The 26675-nt window shown below is 40.2% G+C and overlaps 1 protein-coding gene and 1 long non-coding RNA gene across 3 annotated transcripts in view; both read left to right on the top strand.

Annotated features, from left to right (window-relative positions):
• Window positions 1-26675, top strand: part of CDS1 (CDP-diacylglycerol synthase 1) — a 288408-nt gene that overhangs the window by 136474 nt on the left and 125259 nt on the right. The window lies entirely within an intron of this gene.
• Window positions 25308-26320, top strand: LOC135299947 (uncharacterized). The gene is made up of 2 exons (XR_010361790.1): window positions 25308-25604; window positions 26124-26320. It is a non-coding gene; the product is annotated as an uncharacterized LOC135299947 (long non-coding RNA).

Genomic DNA, 26675 nt, shown 5'->3' on the forward strand with positions numbered 1-26675 from the left:
GAGATCTTCAGGTATATAAAATAATAATTCAAATCTCTAATTTTGATTCAGATTAATCCGTGGTTTTGCCTGTTTACAAATGCAGATCTTGCTTTGTATGAGTATTTGCTTAAGGCACACAAGGAGTTTGTGGCAGATTCTGAAGCAGCAGCATTTTTAGCACTTTTTAGCAGTGCCATAGCTGAGATTGATAGCTCAGTGAAGGAGAAGGGCACATAGCAACTGGCAGAAAGAAAAGATTGGATACCCACTGGTAGCGAGAAATTGTTCTTCTGCTCTGTCTTTTCCTTTTGAAACTGTTCCTTGGTCTCTGGGGAAGAGATTTTTCACACTCATATATGAAGAGAGCCTCTATTCAGGCACAGCCCTGATGAAATAGCACTGGTCTAGGTGACATTCAGTCTCCGGATGTGCTCAGTCCTTTTATTTTTTAATTGTTTTTTTATGTATTCCCCTGTCCACAGGGGAAAGTAGCAGAGACTTAGGAACTGAGCAGAGCCCACCCATGGCTTACTCCCCAAGAATGGGAGTAACTTGCCATCACTTCCAGGTGCAAGCTTTCAGATCAGTGTATGTGGGATTGAATGATAGGCTGGTGTCAGCCATCCAGGGCCTCAAAGTCTCTATCTCCAACATTACAGGGACATACCTGTGTTCTTCTGATTCACTGAAGGGTAATTTTCAGACAGTAAAAATAGCTCATGATCACCTTTAGGAACCTCACAAGGATATGGAGCCAGTATGACTCATTACTAAATTACTCAGAGCCTTGATGATCATTCTTAGCATCATTCTCATTATATTTTATGTCAAGTAGCTGGACACATGTAAAGGAATAAGAGTTCTCTCTCTGGAATTACTTGCTTCCAGATCTGGAAACAACACAATGTGAAAGAACAGCACTTAGCTAAATTACATTATTATGAGCTTTATCAAACACCTATCAATATATCCAGAACTATGTCTTCCACATTCTGACCTGTCTCTTGGTGCTTTGCCCTGGTCAGAACTGTACAGAGTTTTCTGTAAAGTCCTGGCACAAAGAAACTCTACAGTGCATATACAAAAAGCATTGAAGGAGCTCAAGGCTGTCTCACAGACCTATTCAATTTTACAGTATGAATGCCTTGAAAGAAGGTTTTGGAGAGAAGTTTTCCATGAATATAGATCAGATGCAGTAAGTTTGGATACACAGGCAGGTAGAAACAAAGAATCATTGGTTTCATCATATGGTTTGTGTTGGAAAGGACCTCAAAGATCCTCTAGTTACATCTCCTCATGTCAGGGGCAAGGACATCTCCCTCTACTCCAAGCCCCATCCAACCTGGCCTTGAACACTCCAGAGACAGGGAATCTACAACTTCTCTGTCCAACCTGTGCCAGTGTCTCACGACCCTCATAGTAAAGAATTTCTAACATGTCATGTAAATTTATCCTCTGTCAGTTTGAAGCCATTGTCCCTTGTCCTGTCACTACAGGCCCTTGTAAAGAGTCCATCTCCATTGCTATTGTAGCCCATTCAGGTACTGGAAGGTGCTGTAAGGTCTCTGCCATAGGTGATCCACCAACTGTAAAACAGGGGGGAAAGGACACAAAAGAAAGGGCATTTCTCCATGTTTTCCTCCTTCAAACTCTGAATTTCCCTTAGCAGAAAAACGTGGAATGTCTGATGTACTTGCCCACTTCTCAGCCAGCAGCTGCCTGCACTGGATTAGGTGCATTAGCAATACCCAGGTAGTACTTGTCTGATGTCTGGGATTCTTCATTTTCAAATCACTTGAGATCAGAGGGTTGTTTGTATCGTGTTTGGTGGGGTTTTTCCTTCTGGTCTTTTCTCCTTCCAGACCTTAGCTACTGGTCAATCTACTAATTTGTAACTTTTTCTGATTAAGTAGCATGCAATGATAATTTGTTACTGTGAAAACTGTAATGAGTTTTAATTATGGTTCCTAATGCCACACACTGTCATTTAAATCTCAATGGCTGTCACTTCCTTGCTCTCTTCCAGAGAAAATATGCAGCTCTTTCCCCCTTCAAACATCTGCATTAATGCACAGTTTATGTTTGCCTCAGTGGGGCAAAGTGAGTCACAAAATGCCAGCTCCTTAAATTATTATCTTCTCTGACTTAGGCCTGGTGGAGAAGAAAGCCAACATAGTCTCAGTGGACACTCTGGAAAAAAGAGAAACAATGCAGACTCAAACAGACATGTCCCTGCAGTTACACTGGTGTGGTTTTGTTTGTTTGGAGAAGCCCAGCCTTGTGACTCTTGCTGTAAATTTTAGAAAGAAAAACATAATCATCCAAGCAATTATTTCTGTGGGTACTTTCGTAGCAGTGACATGGTCTGCTGCACTGAAGCTGCTGGAATTCTTCCTTCTCATTTCAACAGCATTCAATTTCTAGCAGTTTTTACCATCTTGTGATGATGGAACATATGGAAGGAAGAGAGGCTTCTGGTCAAATCTCAGTAATAGTGCAGTAAATAATTGCAGTAAAGTTCTTACTCAGGCCATGTGCTAAGCCTGAAATGCAATACATTTGATTGTATTTTTAAAGAGCTGGGGGCACATTGTCTGCAGTGCATAGGCCAGCCAGATTTGGAGGTAGACACATGGTTTCCCTCAAAAGGAAGCTACATGGGAAGGTGCAAGGGCAGGCAGGAAGATGGAGTTAGGAAGCCCCAAGTCTCATCCTGGAGAAAGCTCACCACATGCCACAGGGCAGTGGCAGTGGAGTTTGTGCAGGTACAGCAGAGATAAGCATTGAGAGCCTTCAACTTTCCATTAGGAGCCAGCACAGGAAGAAACATTGTTGTGGAGTGCTGACTTTTTCACTGGTTACCTTTTCACTGGTTACTATAATGTCACTTGGGACTGTTGTAGTTTTGTAATGTTGATAACTGTTGGGAAGTAACTCTGGGACTTCTGGAGTGGGAAAAGTCTTCCAGTTGGAGCTCCCATAGCTTCTCTTAGCGTGTCACCAGCCATAGATTGGTAAGCTCGTACATGAACCAGACAGAAAGGAACAAGCCCACAATCTCTGGGAGCTGTATATGGTCAGTCATCTCTGCTGCAAGGATGTCCCCAAAGGAAGATCAAGGGGAAACTGCATGCAGAAGATACTCCAATGTTTGCTTAGTGTTGTATGCTGAAATCAGATAATTTCATCCTCCCTTTATTATGTTATTTTTTCCTAAATCTTAGGCTGAAACCTAAAACATGATCTCCTTAGTATCTCTGGTTAAACAGAAAAGCAACCCAGCACATAACTTATTGGAAGCTGAGATTTTCAGAGAAGTCAGAGGAGACTGAGCACTCATTTCTGAGCAGAAGACATTTGCAGTTAACTCCCAGTGTTTTCCAAGTCTGAGTCTCTACGCTTTTTCTCATGAGTTTATTCATGTTGCATAGTGGAGATAATGCCTACACAAATATTAAAAATATGCAGAGGTCTGTATTGTTCTTTGATTTTTTTTTTCAGTTGTTTCTACATTTTGACAGACTTCCTCCTTCTTCCTCTGCCAGCATCACCAGTCAGAGAACAGTGTCAGGACAGCATTTTGTACAGCTCTCTGCTATCACATTTTTTATTGTCCTTACTACAGAAGAATGAAACCTTTTTCTTCATTGAGCTATCAAAGACATGGTGGGTGTGGGTGTGTGTAATGGAGGAAAGTGACAGAATCATTCTCCTCATTTCAGAGCTTAAAAAGATGTTAAATACAACAGGACCCATGAGGTTGTGTTCTCATTGCCTTCCCAGTAACTCAGTAATTCTTTCTGATATTAAAAATGGCCTCTCACTTTTGGCTATTTGTGCTTTGGTTTGATTGCAAGTATTTCTGCTTCTATTAACAGGAATGAGGAAGGAGTGATGTATTGTGAGAAATTCTTTTACTATACAGTGAGAAACTTTTTTTAAATGAGAAACACAGAGAGAAACTCTTTAACTAGAAACTGGGGTGTCTTCTGGCTTTGACAGTATGCAGTCTGCTTTTACAGGGAAGGGGATGCTACCTGTAGGATCTGACTGCAATATGAGTTGATTCTTCTGTAGCCAGAAATTTCCATGCTTTCCTTCTTCAGCTGTATTTTCCCTGGCAATAGAAAGCTGAGGGAATCTTTGGACAGCAGTTCCTTCCTGCTAGCACAAGAGTGGATTTCCCTTCTGAGCTGCCCTGTCCCTGCCCGCTTAGTACTCAAGCCAGAGAGGGAGCTGATATGAAATGTAGTGAGACTCAAGGCCACATTCTGCCTCACCCAACATGGAAAGCTGATGGCTCTTCCCTATCAGCAAAATGAAAGGGCTAGCTAATTCCTGAAATCCTGCTGATGTGGTGGGTGGAGAGGTGTGGGTCAGGCAATGGGAAAGTCTTACAGTTGTAACTCATTAATTTAGGAGGTTTTGACCCTTTGTGATTCCCCTACATTCTGTATGTAGAATTAACTGGAAAACTCAGTGTGGTACAAGTGAGGCCATTTGAGAGGCTCAGGGCTAAAGCAATGTGCTTAGCTCTGGAGGTGGGAATGCTCAGGTGCTGGCTGTGGACTGGGGATGTAGAGCTGCACTTTCAGAGCCCATTGCAGGGACACCTGGAGAGCCACAGTGATGGGCCCTGCCCTGTGAGCACAGCTCACTGCTTGGGCTCAAGCACTTCAGTCTTGCAGCAGGGGAGAGCTCTGTGTTTTCAAGGGGAGGAGGGGATAGTTAAATTGGCAGCTGGAAAAGATGCCACAGGTTAGCTTCTGTGATCTAAGATGCTCCAGCAGAGATGACAACAGCATCTGCTTTGCTTGTTTTGTGCATACCTACATATTCATGCACAGCTTTCTGATTTCTCAGGAGATGACTAGTGAGCTGTAAACCTCCTGCTTTAGATGATGGGAGATGAAACATCTTTTCTCTGTTGTGTTTTCATCTCCAAGGAGTTTTTCAGGCTTACAGGAAAAGACAGGTCTTTTAGAGGGTGCCCCTCTCCTCACCTATTTCCTGATAAATGCAAAGAAGAATAGGAAATTTCAAAAAATAAGTATGTACTACAAACTGGTCTTTCTGAGGAATAATACATCCCTGTACAGTCCCTATGAGCTAATGCCACGTGAAGGAATGTAAGGAGTGACATACAGTCCTGGCAGGATGTGGGTGGCCTGCAGCGAAGAAAGGTTCCTGACACATCCAGAAAGGAGTGTGGAATGTGCTCCTCAGCAAATCCAGGCCCTTTTCTGTGATGCCAGCCAGATGAAAAGAAATTCAATGACGGTATTTTAGAACAGCCAGAGAAGTGAATCCCATGTGACTGTCAGCTTCTCAGGGCAAGGATATAGCACAGCTCCTCAGATCTGCCAGGGAGGCTCCTGGAGTTTATGACTTAGAAGCTGCAGGTTGCAAAAAGCCTGAGTGTGATGTGTGCTGCATGACATGTTAGAGAGCTTGTCTTGCAGAGCAGAAAAAAAGGAAGGACACTCTTTAAAGTGATCAATCTGCAACCCGTGTCTGGGAGGGATATTGCACAAATTTTCTTGATATTCTGAGTACACCAACTGCACAAACATCTGGGCTATTATTCAGTTAAATCCACCTAAAATATTAGTTGGATTTCTGATGTTGAAGATTGCACCTTTTTATTCCAGTCAAAAAAATTGCCATAGTACATGGCAAGTCTTTCCTTTTGGATACATCCTAGATTTGCTCTGTACCTGGGAAAAGACATCCATCCAGTCTTTTTTTCCTCTGTTTTCTTCCTCTTCCTCCCTTATCTTCCAACAAGTAGTTTAAAATAATGATCTGCATTCAGCATCTTACTTGTTATTTGATCCCTGATTTCCATCCTACTGGTTGTGTTCCTGTGGTGAGCATGTGGTGTTCTTAGTTGGTCCTTGGCTTTCCTAAATTGCACCTTACTTCATTGATGGATCTGTGTTAAGGCAGAGCATCCCAGAAATATGCTTGTAGGTTTGACACACATGCTGCTGAGAGGATTTTTTTCCTTTCTGTGTTCTCTGCCACCCTGCTTCTCCAAAGAGAATCAACATATTTTCAAGCCAGTGTTCAGCCACTGCTGCCTCAGCTCTGAGGCCTCCCAGGTACAGCAATCATTCTGAGGTTTGGCATTTGTGTTTCTGGCAAAAGAAAGCAGAGTGATTTTTAGAAAGGTTCTAAGCACTTGATAAAAAGGAAAGTGACAGTCTTCAGTTATAATGATCTGTCAGGATAGAAATTGGTGGTCTTCTCTTTTTCACGGCTCACTTCCACACAAACTTGTGCACATACTGCTTTATCATAGCACCTAGACACTCCAATGTGCAGTAGATGCAAAGAAACAAACTTTTGCTTGAAAAGACTGAGTTTAAGGTGGTCCAAAAGTTGTGAACAGATATAAACAGATTGTTTACTTAAATATATTATTCTCAGATTCCTTCCAGTGGATTGAAAGGGTTGGGTTTTTCAAATTCATGTTTAGAGTAACCAAAGAAGTAATTTCATTTTGTTCTCCCATTTTTAACATTTCAATAAATAGAGATATCAATGGATCATGTTTATAGAATTCAGAGTGTTAAATGGAGATGTCAGTCAAAGTTTTCACAAAATTGTCATCCCTTTTTGGTCAGTTCACTCTCACTTATTGGAACTCGTGTTTCAGTGCAGTGTGTGATACATTTAATGCTTGAGCAGCTCTGCACAGAAAAATGACCTTTCTTCCATAGAAGTCTCTTCAGAGAGAAGCAAGTGCTTAAATTGAAGGATTCATGGCACCATTTTATAGCAAACTTCTGGCCACAATCACTCAGGGCAAAGCACATACCAGACAGGCAGCCTGGGCCAACCTCTGTTGCAGCACCCAGAGATGCTAAGCACCCCACACAGGCAGCACAAGCAGAGGAGCAAACCACTTGATCCAGACCTGTAAGTGACATAATGACAAGCCAGGAGTTTGTGTCATCCTGCTTGTACAGACATGAAACGTGTGTGACAGCTTTTCTTTGTTTCTGTCAATGGCCATATTTGAGGGTCATCTCAGTCTCCACCTAATCTCTCCATGGCTTCTGCCTCTTCTTATCTGCTGAAGGAGTGGACTTTGAGATTATCAATAGGATAAGTGGGTACTCAGAGAAAAGAGCCATGAAAGGAGAAAAAAGGCATTTCTACCTTGGAGATTGGAACTGCTCAGTGCCATATGGGAATGCCACCACATAAGCACTGCTGGGAGAGCTGGTGTGGGACCTGCACCTCGACACTCAGGCCTCCATGTGACCCGTCACCCTGCAGGGAAATTCATTCTGGGGGAGAGATTTACAAAAACTGAGCACTTGTCTAATCACCAAATTCAGGTCTTGGTCTGCTTCCTGTTGAATCAAAGACCTGACTTGCACCAGTTTCCATACTGCTGGATGGAGGCCTGGAGAAGTCAACATTGCAGGGACTGCCCCACTTTGAAACTACAACAGCAAATGTAGAGGGAATGCAGAGGAGCAAGCACCCAGAGCTGTCCTTGCAAGGACTAATATTTAACACTGAGAACATAAATACTCCTTAAGTGTTTAACATAAATGATTGTGATCATAAAGCTGGAATGGCACAGGGGCTTCATGCATCTTCGAAATGTTTTGACATAACAGCCTAAACGAGGATTTAATAAAGTTCTTGTGCTCTAAAAAGTACTCATAATTTTTGCTTAATTTCTACATGTTTTCTCCCCCTTTAATTGTAGTTCAGCAAAGCAGAGGGACTAATCTCAGATAAAAGTAAAAACACCAAGATTAAAGTGCACTGCTGTTTATTTTTAAGGGCAGTGGGTTAATATGAGCACTGTATTGTTGATGTCAGCATCACAAGCCAAAGATAAACACCACTTTTCTGCACTTACATCACATTTTCAAGGCATTATTCTTCATTAAGAAATATTTTCTTCTACAATGGAAAAGAATGACTTTGTCATAAGATTATTGGCTTCCAATCACAATCATTTTGTGCCTGTTCTGTAAAATATTTCTTTTTATCATGACCGTTGCTTTTAAGTGTAATTTTTGTTTTAGTTTCCTTAAGTTCTGACTCTTTTTTACAACTAAACTGTTCCTTTATTTTTACAAAAATAATTTTATTTTTTAAATGCATGTATCTTGTGTTATGGTCCCTTTCTTACCATTACTTCTAATAAGATATTAGAAACTTGATCTTCTTGCTACTCTAAATCTTTCAAATGTCCCGTGGGTAAGAGATGATAATGTATATTTACAGAATTGTTCCCTGCTTCTGTTTTCCTTCTCTTGCTCAATTATTTTTTGGAGACTTTAGTTGTTTTATGAGTAAAGTCTTGTAGTAATTTGCTTCAGAAAGACTGGGAGATTATATCCACCTAAAGAGTTACAATCATTGTAATGCTTCCTCTTGTCAATCCTTCGGTGTTCCTTTAAGAAATGTATCACCTGTGTTCAGGTACTTGTGTCTTCCTATAAAAATTTCAGTATGTAATTAATGAATAGCATGCTTTTCTAAAAGAAAGGGAGAGGTTTCAAAGCCATGGAGAAACATATTTGCTTTTTGTTTGAAAGGTCTTTCTGCAGACCACCAAGAAGTACATCCTACAGCTGACAGATGTTACATGCTTCTGATGCTGTTGTGTAGAAAGCCAGGCAATAAAAACTGTGCTATGTGAAATAGCATAGACAGCTTGTAATTTATAATATTTTCTTGCTGACCATTTATTTTGACCTGTACCTCTTGCAGGACAGTCACTGAAATATATCTGTCCCTTGCTTATCTATGTCAAAATCATATCTCTTGCATCTTACTTGTCTGGAGTGGCACATGCAGGTTGTAGCTAATATTCTTCCTCTATTGCTCCTATTGTTCTTCAGATGAGGATGAGTCAGAAGTTAATTTTTTTCATGCTTAGGAAGTAAATTTAATTAACATAACTTACTGAGACAAAAATCCCATTGCCCAGGCCCAAACTGATTCTCAGTCACTCTTTTCCTGTGTGGAAATTTAGAGATATTTTGTCATTTTTTCCAGTTCAGAACACAAAGAAAAACCTATTATCTTGAAATTTTTCTGAAACATTTTCCTTTCTTCTTGTGGCTCTAACTCACAAAATAACCTACTCAAAAGTGCTAAAGGGGTTAAAAAAAGAGACTAGAAATAAGATTTCATGATTTAAAGCACTAACTGCATTTTACCAGCTCTCCTTGCATGCCATATTATAGTCACTAATGTGACTAAAAATGTTCAAGAAATAATTTCATCAGCTGATTTCGGACAATTAGAACAACTCATCATGTAATCACAAGACAAAGGAAGCCAAGTTATTAGAAGAGATTATTTAATCTAAAAATTATCATTCTTTAAGTATCATCTAGTATATTCTTCTGGGTACAAATATGGTGAAAAAAGCTGAGGACAGCTGACTGCTGTATCCCACCAAAATAACCAAAGCTGAATGATTCCTGGTTAGTGGGATAGGAGGTATTAAGAAGACCAACATATAGTCCAAAAATAATTTCCTTTGGCTATTTCTGAAATAGTTAGCCATGTATGTTGTATTTTTGTGAAGACCACATAGGAAATAAAAACATTAGAAGTCAACTTGCTGTAATTAAGTGTGCTAAAATATGTCCTGTTATACAATCTGGTTTACATACTCCTGTAACCATCTTTCAACATGCAAATCTTGGTTTTGAATGAATATACACAGCTTGCAAATTAGTATACAGAAAGAGACTATTGTGATGTTCTAGTCCAGCTTCCAGCCGGAAATGCTTGGTTGCATCGAATATTTGTACTTGTCAGTCTATTTGTATGTCCATATCTCCACCCATCCCTTTGTTGTTAAATTTTTTCATCAAAAGTTCATGCTTCCTCAAATTTTTCTATCCACCCACGTAACTTTGAACATCTCCCTCTCCCTGGGAAAAACTGATCTGAATTCTTTGATCTTCCAAATTCTTCTTGTAGGACAACAGACGTCCGATGTGACCTGTACATGTCTGCATTTGCATGAGAATAACTTTCCCTCTTCCTACTTATATTTGGGAAGGAAAACAGAGGAGTGACTTAGCAATGTTCTCCTGTTGCACAGATACCATAGCAGCAAAAGTTCAAAACATATTTGATTGTAGATTCTGTAGGTGAAACACTCTCAAGAGTTCTTGTGTCCAAATCAAAAGTACTTCCAGCCTTAGAAATCTTACATTGTTAGTCTCTACTAGTTTGTCTGTTTTCATCTGTGTTATCATGAAAGGTTTATTTGTCTATTTTCATTTGTGTTATCATGAAAGATGTTTCAGCCTAAAGCAGAGTGGGACAGTAAGCATCAAAACAAACTAAAGGGAATTCCTGCCTTTTTTAGGCTTATTGAGAATTCCGATATAGTAGGCGTATGTTCTAAACTAATCAGATTACAATGTAATTAAATTGCGTAGCTCATCTTCAGCAGCAATCTTGCATTTATAATGAGAAAAGCTTAAACTTGAAGCAAAGTCATACTGCTTTTGTCTGGCTTAATTTGCAGTTATCCAAATAGCAATATTACAGGTAATGAATTCTGAGTTAATCAAGTTGTTGCACCAATGAGCTTGGTAGTTCAGCTTCAGTTTCAAGTTTATGAGATTATTTATGGCCAGCTGCTTAAAAAAGAAAGTCTTCTCTTCATCAAAATTGTAGTCTAGTTAGTTCTTGTGATTTGTGTCAAGATGAAGTTTGGAGGAGAGAAACAGAAATCAAAAGCGGAATGATAAAGTTTATTCTCAGTCAAAAAAATACTCATTTAAATGGGCCTGAGAGCTTTCTTCTGCCTTCAGATAAATAAACTTTTTGCTATAGTGAAATACAATTTTACTGTTATTCTTTCCAGACTAAATATACCAGCTGTTTCACCAACCAGCTAAAAAAAAGTTACATGATCCCACATGCTCTGAATTTTTGCATGAATGTATAGACCATGACATGAAATCTTCTGTTTAACTGCAAAGGGAATAAAAGTCATAATGAATATAACTTTAAATGTTCGTGCAAAATTCTAAATGGTCTTCACAGAACATTGGAACATTTTCTTTTCATCTGCAGTATGAGAACCTGTTGAGTATAAGTGAGAAATTTGTTCCAGACTCATTCGTCTAAGTACTTTGAGTTTAAATATCCACTTCCAATGAAGGCGTCTACATGCTTTGACAGATTTAGTGAAATATTCCTAGCCAGTATAAAATTTGTTACGAAATGTGTAGGAGACCAAAATCAGGTGGATTCACAGATTTGGTCCAAGTAGTCTGAAATCTAAAAGACACCACAGGCTGATGAAGGTCCATAATTTGGTCTCCCCACAGTGCCAGTGTGAGGGGCAGATGCAGTCACACACTCCAGTTAGCAGGAAAATTTTTGCCTGCCGTGATGGACACAGGACTGACCCCAGTGGCACTGATGTCCTCAGCAAAGGACAGCATTTGCAAGGTGCACAGACTGGGTGCCACACCAGGAATGCAGACATGTGGTGTGGGACAGGAAAGTTAGGCTTTTCCAGTGCCTGAACAAGAGCTTGTACCCACAGCATTGGATCATTCCCTGGGGAAGGGGGGAGAAAATTGACCTGGGTGATGGATCTGTGGACTGCTGGTGTGTACACTCATATGCTGGAACCATGTGAGTGTTAACACATGGTCACCCTATCAAAGGTCTGTATATGAAACTCAGCTGCTGGAGTGACAGAAGATTTTGTGCTGTTAGTGCACACTTCATTAAAATACCAGCTGAAATCCAACTCTGAAATCCCACAGTTTGTGTTAGTTGATAAAACTCAATTGCCTCCAATTACTGTTAGTATGGCTTTAAAATAATATTTTGTTGTAGTAAAGGTCCCTTTGTGATGAGGAATAGCTGGTGTTCACAACTTGAAATTTGGGAAAGAGTGTAAATACACAGTGGGGTAGGGAATATGATCAAGCCTGCTTTTACCACTGTGCTCCACATCTTCCAGCAACAGTGCTGTACAAAACCAAATCAGGGATGCAGTACCGAACAATGGAAAGGTTAAATGTTTTTACCTCCAGTATTTAAATGAGAATGCAATGAAATAAAGCAAACTGTTGCAAGTCCTGCTCAGATCTAAGAGGCAGTTTCACGATCTGGAGAGGAGAACCTGTCATTGCTTTGTATCATTTGAGTAGTTCTTAATCCTGCAAAGCACTTGTATGAAGATAAGCCTTTTTCTCACTTTAATCCTCAGGTCTCATTCATGTACTCAACATTCACCTCCTGTTCAGGGGTTTTGCAGGAACAGGACTTTGTTTGCTGTACTGAAACCTCTGCTATTGGACATTGCTGTAGGTTCTTCCTTTGCCTATGTGCAGATATGCTCTCGGTTAAAATGAACTTGCTGCCCCAAAGCACATGGTGAAGACATGGGCACAGTTAGTTGGGTTTTTTTTCCAGAGCAGCTTGGCTGTTCAGCAGGCAACCTGGTGCATGGGATTGACCTTTAAACAGGGGTGTAACCTTGTTGTCCTTAGGTTTCTAGAGGAGCAAAACGACATCAGCTCTTCTGAGCAGAATGTACAGTCTTGATTTTATTCCAAGAAAGAAAGAAGAAACGTGATCAGGTTCCTCAAATTTGTATTTCTAAGCTACATAGTTACAATTATTCATATAAGGTGTTCACAAAAAAATGACCTTAATGCATTTGTATATTGCTTTAGCTACAGGCTTCTATTCATGACAAACCGTTTTAAAAACATCATTGGATATCTTATGAAAGTTTAATAAGACTCCTTATTGACATAGTAGGAAATCTTTCAGAAGATTTTCTTTAAGATCAAAACCCTTTTGAGCTTCTTGCTGAGAAGTGTAAGTGACCCCTACAGTCCTAGCTGATCTCCACTAGTTGTGGATGCAATAGCAGAGAAAAATGGAAAAATCCAGTGATGGAGAGAAGGAGGCACTAAGTGAGTGCTTAGGCATTAATCTTTTAAATTTTATTCTGTTGATCCTGGTCAGAGCTTTAGACTTGGGCTGGGCCAGGACTGCATGCCAGAGCAAGAAAGTGCCAGCAACCATCTGAATTATTTTCTCCTAAATAATGGCTCTATTGTGAAGCCTGCTGGATTCAGGAAGAACACTGAACTGCCTTTTGGGCTTCCACAAGGCCCTTTCTCTTGGGCCACAATGCCTGGGTAAGGTGATGAGCCTGAGGACAGGTCCCATAAAATACAGCAGGCTGGGTGAGGCACCCACACGCTATCCAGGAGGAGGTGCTGAGGTGTATGATGCCTTTATGCCCCTCCGTTTCCTGAGAGACACTTGGAATTTTGTCCCCTCCTTGTTTCACTAGCACTCAATTCAAATGGCACAGGTAGTGGGTTCTTAGCTCACTCACCCCACCAAACACCAGCAGAAGTCCTTTAACTGTTTAGAAAAACTGAAATTTTGCTTTCTGCTTGTGGGTCAGCCGTGTGGACCAGGTTGCTGTATATTTTTATCTGATTTAATATAGAGATCTGAATCACGGACACAAATAAGAAGGGAGAGTACTATGCATCAGATATATGGGAATGCTAAGTTATCTCAGGTGTTCATGAGTTTGTTAGAAATATCTACCAGATACTGGGATTTTCTGATTCTGTTGAGCTGGAAACATTACAGACACAGTTTTTGTTGCAGTATCTGAACGTTTCCCCCTGCTGAAACGAGACATGCACAGCAACAAAAAACAACAGGAACTTTTCACACCTCAAAATAGATTTAATTTGGGTTCAGTCAGAGTTTGGGGCAAAGGTTTGTGATCTTTCTCATTTTAATCAAAGGAGTTGGCTCATGCCCTCAAAACTTTCATTGTCAGAGTAAGATCGGCAGAATTCACTTGCAGGTCTGTTAAGCAAACAAAACCACATTCCCTGCTGTCACCTCAGTTCATGCCTTGGCAATTTTTAGAAGCTCTTTTTTAAAAATAACTTTCTCTGGGTTCCAGGACCACTATTACTGCAGTCTCAGTGGTTAGACATGTTTATATAAACACAAAACACAACATAATGAAGTTCATACATCTGTCTTTTGCCACCACAATCCTTACTCTGAAACAAAACACAACAGACACAAAACGGCATTTTGATATCCTTTAAAGCAGTATTGAAACCCTTCCAGAATGTGAAAGTTATTCTGGCATCTCACTGAAGGTTAACTTAAGCATTCTGGAAGGATTTCAATGGAAATGAAAAGGACAGTAAAGAGAGTAAAGCTATTTCAGAAGCATTCCTGAAGGATAATGCTGGCATGCTAGAGAGATTTCAACAGTAGGCTAGAGGGCAGCAAAATTATTTCTAAAGTATTCCTGAAGGGGAACTTTAATAATCTAGTAGTATTTAAAATAGTTCTGCTGTGGTGGTAAAACTACACAGCAAATGTCCCTGACAGGTAATTTCATTCTTTGAAATAACAAGTCAAAGCCCCAAATGCATGAAACCTGTTGCTCAGAAACTATGTCTGTAAGAAACAGAGAGGCAAAACACCCACTCTGGAGGCTGGTGTCACTGGCAGAAGTCACAGAGGTTGAAAGGTGACATCCAGCTCTGTGCAGAGGTCCTTTCTGAGAAGGCAGGTGTGTAGCTTAGGGTCCCCTCCACTGCCTCTATGTAGGTCAGTGAACTTTTTGCTCAGGTGTCAGGTTCTCTTTCTCATTCCACAAAAAAAATCCAAGAATGTGAAATCTCCACAGTCTCAAAAGAAAGTGAGTGGGAGATCTCACCCAGTGGATTTTTCTGAAGGTCTGGATGCTACCTTTTGACCCAGCTGGCAGTACCACAAGAGCAGGTTTTCTTATAATGTCTCACTTCTTAGTCCAGCTGACTCAGAGAAATACACAGACGTGAATATTAAAATCAGACACAATTTAGCTGACCAAATATGCAAGTCAACATTAAATTTGTTTGGGTTGGAACAAATTTTAGCTAGCAATTCTAGCTCCTTCTATGTTGTATCCTAAGTGGTATGCTGGATTAAGGTACAGTATATGTTAGAGGTAACCATGGGCCAGTTGATGAGGAGCAATTGACACGCACGCCCATCTTTGCCACCATTCCCTTTGTTCTCTGTTGAGAGAAATAAAGGCATAAGGCATTTCATGCCCTGTCTCTACAAGCAGTGGTCTCATCCACAAGCAGGACATAACTTGCAATAGGGAGATTATTTTTGATTCTTTTCTAAAAACAATAGACTCACATAAAAAAAACAATGACAAATTTCAGTCATGCTTGGAAAAGATATGCATTTTGCTATCTTCACCTCATTTATGTGCTTGGGACACCATGGTTCCACAGCCTTTAGCACATGCAGCTGTTTACCAGAGATGACTAACTTTATCTAATCTTTTCCCTTTTTGGGATTATATTAAAATCCTCCATTTGAAACAGTCTTCCTGAAACAAAAATGACAGCACACTGTACGTAAATTTTTGTTTTAAGCTCATCCATATGTAGAAAAGAGAAATTAATAGAAGTTTTTTTGAAATGCAATCCTATTAATTTACTGAGAGTTAAGTTATGATTTTGCAGATGGATATTTGATAAAGATCTGTGTGCTTTTGCAGCTGGCATATGATTTTGTGGAAGGTGTGTTCAGAGTCTGGAGCAGAAGGTGCTGGTAAAGATAGAAAATACCCCAAGGGAAACCTCAGATATGCTCTCCACGATTTTTAAATGGGGTATAATCAAAACTGTCTTTAACCAAGCTTCTGAGAAAATCTGTAGAGACCAGGGGTTGTTCACAGCAACTGTATGATGAATCATTCTGATGGATTAATACTCTCCAAGAAAAACCATAATCTCTTTGAGAACTGGAGGGTGGGGTTAGGAAACTGAGTCATCTGACCCATTTGTTTAACATTAAATACTCTCCTGGATCTTGCAGTAACAGCTATCAAATATGGAGTCGCTGCCAGTGTAAAATGTGTGGGTTTGATAATATTCCCCAGAAATGCTCTCTCACCCTAAAGACAACGTCCTGAAACTTCCAGGTTCCCACTTATGCTTTACTTCTCTATTACATGATCTGAACTGTGCTGTATTCTTCAAAGGTGCAGTGGTTTACTAGCCATTGGAGTCCTTTCTTTTTTTCTTTTTGTTATAAGGATTATTGCTGTTCACTGGAGTTTCTTCCAGTGGCTTTTCACACTTACGAGGTAGCTGTTCCCAGGTTCTGATAAAGTCATCATTTGCATAGCCTGACAAGGAAAGATTAGTTTTATCAGCGTTTTCTGTAAGGGGATGTCCTTCAAGGACAGCCCCCATAAAGCAGAGGTGAATGCAGCAAATGGAGTGGCATTAATCATCTTCACCTTCGGAAATAAGGAAGAATAAATAAATAAACAGCTTAGCATCATGATCAGGTATCAGGGGGTTACTTCAGGTCTCACAGACATTAAATGCAATCCCAAGGATGTCAGGACCAATGCTATGGATATTTCTGTTACAGCAGCTTTGTGAGTGGTGAGAGAGAGCTTGGCTGGAGGTGATAGAGTAATGTTATCAATAATAACAGGGTGTGTATTGTGGCAGCACAGCAAGTTGATCCTGGGTGTGAACCTTGCTGTAACTACAAGCGTTAGGGCTTCCACACTGCGGCGTGGAGCTAGAGATGGGAAATGCCGACGCAGGGACATCCGTGGGCTGTCTCCCTCACCCTCTGGGTAGTTCATACAGAGCAGAAGAAATGCTGGCATTGATAATAGAAGGAATATCATCAGGAAGGAATATCAACAGATGGAATATCCTATCATCATATTGATGAGGGGTATTACAAGTTAACTAATGACTCGAAAACAAGATGGTGCCTCCCACTAAGGAGGATGAGGTGCTGGGACATGGGGCTGAGGAAGAGAGGGAAGATATCATGATTAGCTGATAATGTCTGGAGTCAACAAACTGGCACCCTAAAAAATGACCAGATTATCAGAACCAAGCTCCCTCCAAAATTCTGCACCTTATAAAGCTGAGCCTTCTGCCCTAGGAAGCAGGGGTGCTGTTGTTCTGTGGGTGTGGAAAACACGGACTCTAGCAAAGATCCTTCCAGGCACTGAGATTTAGCAATTTCAGTACTCAGAATTTGTAGCTGTTGCTTCCCAAAAAAAAAGAAATTGACAAAATTTTTTCAAAAACCTATTCAAGTGTGTAACTTTGTACATTGATTAGCTTCAATTTAATAGTACTAAAAGTGTGATTGCACACATATTGACAGAGTAGAAGCATCCTGCAATTTTTTATAGTGAAAATTATAACTTCTTTAAATATTTGGAAGAGTGACTATCTTTCAAGCAAAACTGTCCTTTTCTAATTATTGATAAAAGGCTTATTAATTATATTAGACAAAATCTTTATCAAGATATTCAGTTCACTGAAATTCTGAAGTGGGAAATCAGCCTCTAATTTTAAAATTATGAAAAATAATGAAATTATCTGAAATTCAAAATGAAAGTAAATTTCGGTCCTTACACAGGAAAACAACTTCAAATGAACAAAATTATCAACTAAATCCTTCCCAATTTTGTCTTTATTCTGATATGTACTGAGAAAATAATTTAACTGCTTCTTCAAGGACATTTTTATATATTTAGCACTATGAAAGCATCCTGAAGGCTTTCTGATACAGCTTGCTACTGGCATCTCTTTGTTCTTTTCATCTTGTTTAAATAGTCAGAATTTTAAAAAGCAATTTAACTTTATAAAAAGCTAATTTGATTTGTGTTATTTTTATTTATTAACCAATTTGCTTCTGGGTTGATTTTCTTAAGTGCTAAGCTTCATAATGGAAATGCTGACACAACTTTAAGTATAAGGGCAAATGCTATTCTAATAATTCAGCTGAATAAATACCAGCCAGCATTTAGTTATTTTCCCAGGAACTGAATAAACAGCCACTTCCTTTATAGTGTCTCTTTGTAAAGTAAAAGTTCTACAGCCTGCTAATAGTCACTATGAAATTTTCTATTAAAAAACCTCCAACCTTTCTTTTGTTTATTCTGCTAGATCTTTGTGGTTCCATATTAGTCATGTTAAACCCACACACACACACAAAATGAGAGAAAAAAGAAAAAACCCAACCAATCCACTGAGTTGACATTGAGCCACAATTTTGGCCTATTTCAAAAAGCACTGGTTTTGACTTCTGTTACTTTTATGGATGAGAAAAAGAGAGTTGAGCTCAGCTGAAAAACCCAGGTGCTGATCCATGTTTCAAATATTCAGAATTATTTTTGAATAAATTAATACTGCACCATGTGGTTTAATGAGTTAAAATTCTTCACAGCAAATGATAAGCTGCTCCTAACATGATGGGGTGTAGCTGTCTGTATGATTTCATCTGATATAACAACCTACTGCAATGCTGCAGGTGTCGTATAATGTCACAACAGGGCTGCGTTTGTAGGAATGGCTTCACTCTGCAAGCCCCCATTATGCCAGAGAAGAGTAAAAATTAATTTTGCACTGAAAAAAATATGAACAGTTTGAGTTTTGGGATTTTTTTTTTTTTTTGCAAGATAGGAGTTGCTTTTCCTGAAAGTTCTGCAGGTGAAAGGGCAGTTTCTCATGGAAAGTTTCAACTCTCAGTTGTTTAGAAGAGCTAATAAACCTTGGACATATCCTTACCTAGAGATTACTAACAGGTGCTTTTAACTCAGTTCTGCCTAGAAAGAGAGAGAATGGTTGAGAAAAAGAGATATTCTTATAAATCTTAACTGATGCAAAGCTTAAACCTCAAACAGTGAGATTTGCCCAAGCTCCATTAACTCCAGTGCAGCAGCCAACCCTTCTACCAGTGCCTCTGGATTACTGTGTCAGCAGCTGAGAGAGGCAGGCTCTGTGGAGAGCCAAACCTGCCCCAAAACCATGGTACAAAAGCAGGCACGAGGCTGGGTCCCTCGGCGATGGGAATATCCATCAGGCTCTGCCGTGTGCCTCCGCTCACAAGAGCTGAATTATTCAGATCACGCAGCTCCTGTTTTGCATGCCAGGCCTTCCCTGTTTCCATTTCACTAATAGCTACCCCACTGGGTGGATGGTGTGACAGCTCCTGAGTTTATACATCCTTAAACTGTACTAATTACTGGCTTTTAAGTAACTAAGAGTTTTTATGGCATCTTCATTAGGGTAATAGTAAGTGGGTGGATACAGGCATCAATCAAATGAAATGGTAGATGAATTGCATGTGGTATTTTGGTTAATTTGTCCTGTTAATTTCCTGGTGATGTTTGCAGCTGTTGAAGAAGACAGCCTCCTTTGTGGGAACGAAACCAGCTAGCTGTCTGATCCCTCCCCATTGTGAGTGCTTGCAGTTTAACCAGCAGTTCCAGCTTCTTTCCAAAGAGTTTTGATCTGATTAGGTCAGCTCTGAGTTACAATAAGGGAAAATAATGCCAAACAGTCAAGTCTTGATTTGATATGCTTCCAGTAGCTTTTTAAAGAGGTTTTAATGACCAGCTTGGAAACTTGAAATAATAGAAGAAAAAACATAAACAGTTGAAAATGGGGCAAAAGTTGTGCCACTCTGACCCTGACCACCCTGACCAATATGTACTTTACTGCTTTCCTCTCCTGATGACAACTCTATGAAGTAAGAAAGGGGCAGCCCTTGGGAAAGGCTGGGGTGGGCTGGTCAAGGCTCTGACAGCCTCCCGCAAAAAGAGTTTCTGAAAGCCCTGTAGCAAGAGGACAAGAAGAGGAATGATCTCTGGGAATGGACACAAGATAAAAATAGTGAACTGTAAGAATTTATTTATTCAGCTGAGCGATGGTAACATTAGTTGAAGGCTGGGTTCTGTGGAGCAGCCTATGTCACACAAGGAGCATTGCCCAGATGACAGAGCAAAGGCATTAGGAAACACTGACTTGGCTTGGAGGTTTTGTTTGATTTGAAGTGTATATTTTATTGCCATGGATATTCATGCAAGCACTCTCCTAAAACAAGTGGAAAAAGTATGAACTTTAAAACTTGCTGAAGCCAGCAGGACTGTTGCTGTGTAAATGCAGTAACAAAAAGCACCACATCCAGATTATGACATTCTGTACTTCAAAACCTGTGTGTTTATTGTACAGTTCAGCAGTACCCATGTCTCTGTGTCTCTGCCCTCCTGGGAACCTTCCAGGATGCAGACCGCAGGACCAGGAGTGTGTGTACCTCTACCTGCCTGTGGAGATCCAGACTAAAATTCTCAGCTCCAATGTCTCTAACAACCAACATTCAGACACCTCAAACTAATGGGGTGAAGAGTAAGGAGTAAATCCTACTAGCAAAAAGAGATCTATTATTTTTTTTAAATTGTGCATGTGTTACTGAAGTTTACTCTCATGCTCATGTCAATGTTGGCCATGGTGTGTACTTCTAACAGACCTGGCTGTGTATGCAAGGTGAGTAAATTGTGACCATTCTCAGCTTTCCTATGACACAGAGATCATTGAAGGCTTGTTGATAATACTGAGAGAACGCAAAGAAGAGTGTCTTACCATGTTTTATTGCAATGTCAGTAATTTTATAAACTCCATTTTTATGGACTGTGTTTTAAAGCTATATTTCTCTTAGGAATGTGTCATTTTGATTACTCTTGACAAGAAATCTTATAATGCCACCAGACAAACCTTTTCTGATTAAAATGGAAAATTTGGGTTTGAAAACTTTAAACAGATTGGGTTCTAGGTTTGTTTTTTTGTCTTCCTTTTTAACAGTGCATGAAGGGAATGGGGAAAGGCTTCTCCATGCACCCATATAATTTAAACCATAACAGATACCATTTTTATAACTATTTCAACTTTCAAAACCTGACAACAGAAGAATTGAAATTTATTTTCTTTTTTTTTCTTTGTACACGCTAACTCCTTAAATGTTAAGCTAGTTTTGGCAAATCAAAGGAATTTAAGTGAGAGTGGAAAAAAAGAGAAACAGCAATTGGGTGTGCAGGGCAGGAAGAGCCCCAGGACTGCCTTTATTCTTTCAAGTAAACAAAAGCAAATGCCCAGGAATAATATACAGATATTAGGAGGAAAAAAGAAAAGGTGAAGATGTCCTGGGCAAATGTGGGATTTTAAAATTGTTGACACATTGGATACTTACTTTCTAGAAGGATATGTTACAGGCACATAGTGTAAATGTTCATCCTTAGCTGTCTAAGGTAATAATATTCCTTGAAGATACCAAGAGATATTTGCTGGAAAGTGAATCTGAGGATTCAGAAGCAGTGACCAGGTACTGTATCCAATTTTAGAAAGACAGCATCCAATTCTAAAAGCACAAGCCAGGGAGCCAAATGACCTAAATGCTGTCACTGACTTGAAGCAGGGCTGTGAGTCCAGCTTCTCATGCCTTGGAGACTCCAAGTGTTCCAGTACAGCATGGCATCTCCTTGGGGTGCCCAGCAGCTTTCAAAACAAAGGCAGGAGACATCTTTATGCTCTGCAAACAAAATGGGGAAATTTAGGCAGGCCAAAGGTAATTTTCCAAACCATTTTTGAGGTGAAAAGCTCCTGTCCTCATTTTTTATTTAAACACAATCACTTTAAGGCAGAGGTGAGAAAACCCACAGTGTGAGCATGATTCCATTCCAGTTTTCTATTGCCATTGCTCCAAGCTCTGCTTACAGCTTTGATATTATAATGGTGTTATTTTTGTAACATGGGGCTACTATGGGACCCATTACTCATAAGCCTTACCCTTGGAAAATGTAAAAGTCAACACCAAGCATTACTAATAATGTATTTCACCTACTGTTATTGTAAGTATGTGAACACAGTGAGAATCTGCTCTGTGCCCGCTCTTGTTGTCCTTTGGAAATATCCTTTTGCACAGTCTCTTCCTCTGCTAAGCATAGCCTCCATTGAACATAATCATTTCACATTTTCAAATATTTCTCTACTTGTAAAATGAAGCAAATAGTCTAGTGGTTTGATATAAGAGCTTTTTTTGCTCAGGAGGAAATAAAATTCTGGCATGAACCTGAGGGGAAATACCCTCTCTACATTTCATCTTGGCCCACCCCACCATTCCTTCTTGCTAATTTAAAAATATTCCTTGTGTTTCAAAGGGTTGGTCTCTTAAATGGAGCACAGTCTTTTCAGATTTTTTTTTTATTATTTTCAACAGATTAGCAGGAAAGTAGTCTCAATATCAGTGGTTTTTGTGAGGTGTAACTTGTCAGAAAAACAGAAAAGGTCACTTGTTACAATTTGTTTAGAAAAACGCAGCTCTTCCTTCATCACCAAGGTTGTCTGACTCAACTGCAGATGATTCCTTTTCTTCTTCCCCACCAGCATATCAGCTCATTAAACCAATTTCAGCATTACACTAAATGACTGGGTAACTCAGCAGTGAGAGCCCTTGTGCTTCTTTATGGATTGCTTATTGACTTTCCAAGAGATTTAAGGGAAAAATAAAAGAATATTGTGTTATACCTTTGAGACTATCCAGAAGCAGAGTCTGAAAGGACAAAAAAAAAAAATCCCAGCTTTGTCCACTCCTCTTAGCAGAACTTCTCAAAATGTGGATAAGCATCACTCACAAGTTTTGTCTGTGTTTGTAAGCCCAGGAGTGATAAAGCAGCTAGGATTCTCTCATGGCAAGGTGAGAGGCAGAAGTCTAGATCTGGCCACCATTAACGTGGTCGTGGGCAGACAAAACCCAGGGATCATGGTGTCCTGTTGCCCATGCTCACCGTATATTTTCTTTTAGCTACTGCAATCACCACTGTGGCCAAACATTTTCACCATGCTAATGGTGTGATTAAGTATCACAAGAAATCATCGGCCGTGAGTTTCTTCCCTAAATTCAATGAATATGAAAATATTCTTCAGCTCCTTCATGCTGCATCACAGCAAGAGGAAAATACATATTTCAATCACAGGTCCCTTTCTAACAGGTCGTTTAACTTTGGTTTCCTATGTATAGGGATATATTTTTAAATCTTCTAGATTGAAATAGTTGTGGGTAGATTGATTGTGAACTGATTTATGATCTGTATTGCACCAGAGAAGTAATTTTATGCATATAGCTTCTCTTACAATTACCTCGACAATGATTTCAAAGGATTTCACTGCTTGTGGGAGGCCGTCAATAAGTGGCACTTGCATATTCATCCATTCCAATCTGAGATTTTTAAAGACCTAAGGGAATAGAACAGAGCCTCTGGAAATTAATATTTTCAGCAAGTTTCCTTTTTCAATTTTTTTAGGGATAACCATGCTTCAGTGAAAGCTTTTTTAAAATGAAAGTATTCCTAAATTCACAAATGCTGAAAGCAAGAGATTTCCACCAAAATGTAGCAATTCTTTTCAGTATCCTTTGTAATTCAGTTGAATGTAAATCTTGCATCTGGGCTTTTGTAGGTATTTCTTTTCTATTAAATATGCACTATTCCCAAGTGAATGAAACTACTCAGAAATGAGTTTGTCCTTTGACTACAAGATCAGCTTTCCCAATTTCTTGGATTATTTAACAGAGCTGTGCTTTTAAAATTGCCAGTTTAAAGCCCGCACTCCTGCAGTAAAAGAGTACCTGAGAAATGGTTTCCCACCATCTTTATTTCTCTCCTTTGCCCTCAAGGGCCTGAATTCTGCTCTTGTTCCTGGGCCAGATGTTAACACCCAGTGCCTGCTGCTAGGCTGGCACACTGGTATCACCAAGCTGCAGGGAAACAAGTGGATTTACAGAAACTGTTGTAGGACACAAATGTCCTGGGACCATCGTGCAAGGGATGTCTGTACCATGTGGTCCTGTCGAGTTCCCATAGAGTTTGGTGCATCACCACGTGGAGGTACTTGTTCAGGTATTATTGGCACTGCAATTATCTCATTAGCTTTCAACAATTATATCACTTGTTCTTACATGAAAAGGACGTCTTGGAGAAGTCATGATACCCACTCCCCTACACCAACAACAATACCCCAGCCCTTGAGGTTATCACTTGATGTGGAGAAAGACTGGGGTAGGGGGACACACCTTTGCTCAAACATGGACTGCATACCACCACAGTTGTGCAGTCTCAAGCTATCTGTAAACACCAGAACAAGCTCTAAAAAAATACACTTCCAAAATTCCTTTTTAATTTGTAATAAATCCATTTTGGAATTTACGAAGGCCCGTGCCAGATGGCCTGGAGCATGTTCTCATTCATATTTCAAAACAGAAAAACCTTTCTCAGAATCTGCAAGCTACGACTTTTTCATGGAGATGATTTCTGTTGAGCAAGGAAAACTCAGGTTAATTAGGCCAAATAAGCTGATGCAGTCAGAGGCAGAGATGCAGAGGTTGCAAGACTGAAATCCATCAAGGCCCAGTGTCGACAGATGCCCTCTTAACTTGTTTGTTATTTGCTAGGGGGGTTGCCACATATTTCTAGAGGAATAAATTGTGCTCTTTTTTTTGTTACAATAAACGCAGTGCTGTAAAAGGTCTTCATTCAGTAGAGTTACAAGGTGCAGCCCAGCACAACTGCACATTATGAAGACTACAAGGAACCTGCACTAAGGTGATGGGGATACTGGAGGCTTCCATTTTGGTAGTGTAAACCTCTGTAAAAATGCCCTTGACTCTGTGGAAATGAGCATTTAGTTTGAGGGAACTAAAAGGAAGAGCAAAGAATCCCCGAGGTCTCTTTCCAGTTATCCACGTGTTTGTAATTTTGTGATCTGAAATCTGAGTAAGGGAGAGCTGGACACTAAACTGGGAAGAGACACTTCAGGGGGTGAAACAGCAACATGACGTACCAGAAGGTGGGGCCTGAAGTTGAGACATCGACCATCTGAGAGAAAGAAGTGTTTAACACTGGTGACCAGCACTCTTATGGGCATGTCCAAACTGTGGGTTTAGCTGTGTCCCCCACAGGGGCAGCAGATCTCTCTGACGATGACCAAATCCCTGGAGCAGCAGTGGGTGTCATAGCACAGTCCAGCTGGGACCCCCAAAGGCAGAGTCTGCAAGGACATTTCTCTTGAGCTGAGAATCAGTTGTCATCTATTCCAAGGAAATTAGACATCTCAAGAATCCATTTCCAAAATGTTTTTTCCAGTAATGGATGTGTAACATATTCGCTCCTTTCCCAAAGGATTAAAACCTCATAGCTTTCATCCTGACTTTCTTTCTGAACTTCTACTCCATTCAGATAGACACACCCCTTATGAAATCCCTGAAATATACAAATAAAATATGAGGCTAGATTTTCAGCAACCTCTACACAACACCTCTGAACTGTAAATAGTATTTTGCCCGTGATTTTTGTAACTTTTTGGATATGGTCACCTGCATGATTCACCACTATCACCAGGGACTGAAGTCAGACAGGAAATGTTTGTAAACATCATCTTCTACAGGCTGGATGAAGAAAGAGACATTTTCTTTGTCCAGGTTGTTTCTGACATTGTGGGACACAGTGCTGTGACATCATTTTGCTATCCCTGTTGGTATCCATGCCCAGGTAATTCTGGGCTCTACACCTGTCCCAGACCTTTTCAAAAGCATTTGTAATGAGGGTTTGGCTGTAGTTAGAGCAAGGGTGGATGTCTGCCTCTCAGCCCTCTGGGCCATCACTGCCACTCTTGGACACTGAGAGTATGCCAGCTCTGTTGACAAATTCCATCACAGATAAGGTGTGTGTCAAGCACAGATATTCCCCACTTCTGACTGAGGTATCAATCTGCCTTTAGAGAGTGTGACCTGAATTTATCCCCTACACAGTATGCAGGTCTCTGGGCCAGAAAAAAAAAAAAAAAAAAAAAAAAAAAAAAAAAAAAAAGGTAATCATAGAAGCATCCTAACCAGTTTCACAAAATAATCCACCATCTAACTTAGGCTTAGCACAGGGCTGGGTAGCTCTCTGTAAAAGGCATCTCCTCCCATAGTGCTCTTGATCTATATTCAAGGCAGTAGCTCCCTGTCTGCCTTCATTTGAGGCTGAGGCATATCCAAAATCCAGTACTGCCTCTTTAAAATGAGTCCAAAATTATGTCCTGTGTTTTGGCTCTGTGGCTGCTCCTTGTTCCTCTCTGCAGAAGGGAACGAGGAGCAGGAGGGGGCTGAATCAAAAGGATGGGACTCGGGAAAGGCTCTGGCCACAGGCTGTTTCATGCCTTTGGACAAGTCAGCAATTTCTTTGTGCCTCTGTTTAGATAGGTGTGGAGATGTCTCAACGTTTCTACACATCTGGATCTTCCTATCCATGATGCCCAGCATTCACTGTTTGGAAGAGAAGTGCCTGGGTGTTCTGCCAAGCACAGTGGACATTCAGCCTACACTGAATACTGCTGTACCTGGAAACACTGCTGTTCACAAAGCTAGGTGGTAAAATTGTACAAAATATGGGTAACTTCTCTGTGTTGTCCAGTCTTTTATAACAGTGGCTTAGCTTTGTTAGAAAGTACCTAACAGAACCGCTTTTGTGTTCTCACAAAAAAGCCTTTTACCATCTTACACGTAGTGTTTTGGAGGCGTTGTGGCCAGGACATTGGAAATACTAGGGTTTACATTCAGTTTGACCACAGGCTTGCCAAGTGAGGAGGTGCCTTCATCATGCTGCACCACTTTCCTGTATTTCTTTTTCTCCCTTTGTGTTTGATTAGGTGGTGACTCCTTGACACAGTGACAGATGTCAGAGCCCCTGGCACACTTGACTTTCCAGCCTGGGTGGGTGGGTGTCCTATGGATACATTTTCTGCTATGGA

Source organism: Passer domesticus, chromosome 4, assembly GCF_036417665.1.
Source record: "Passer domesticus isolate bPasDom1 chromosome 4, bPasDom1.hap1, whole genome shotgun sequence".
Taxonomy (NCBI): domain Eukaryota; kingdom Metazoa; phylum Chordata; class Aves; order Passeriformes; family Passeridae; genus Passer; species Passer domesticus.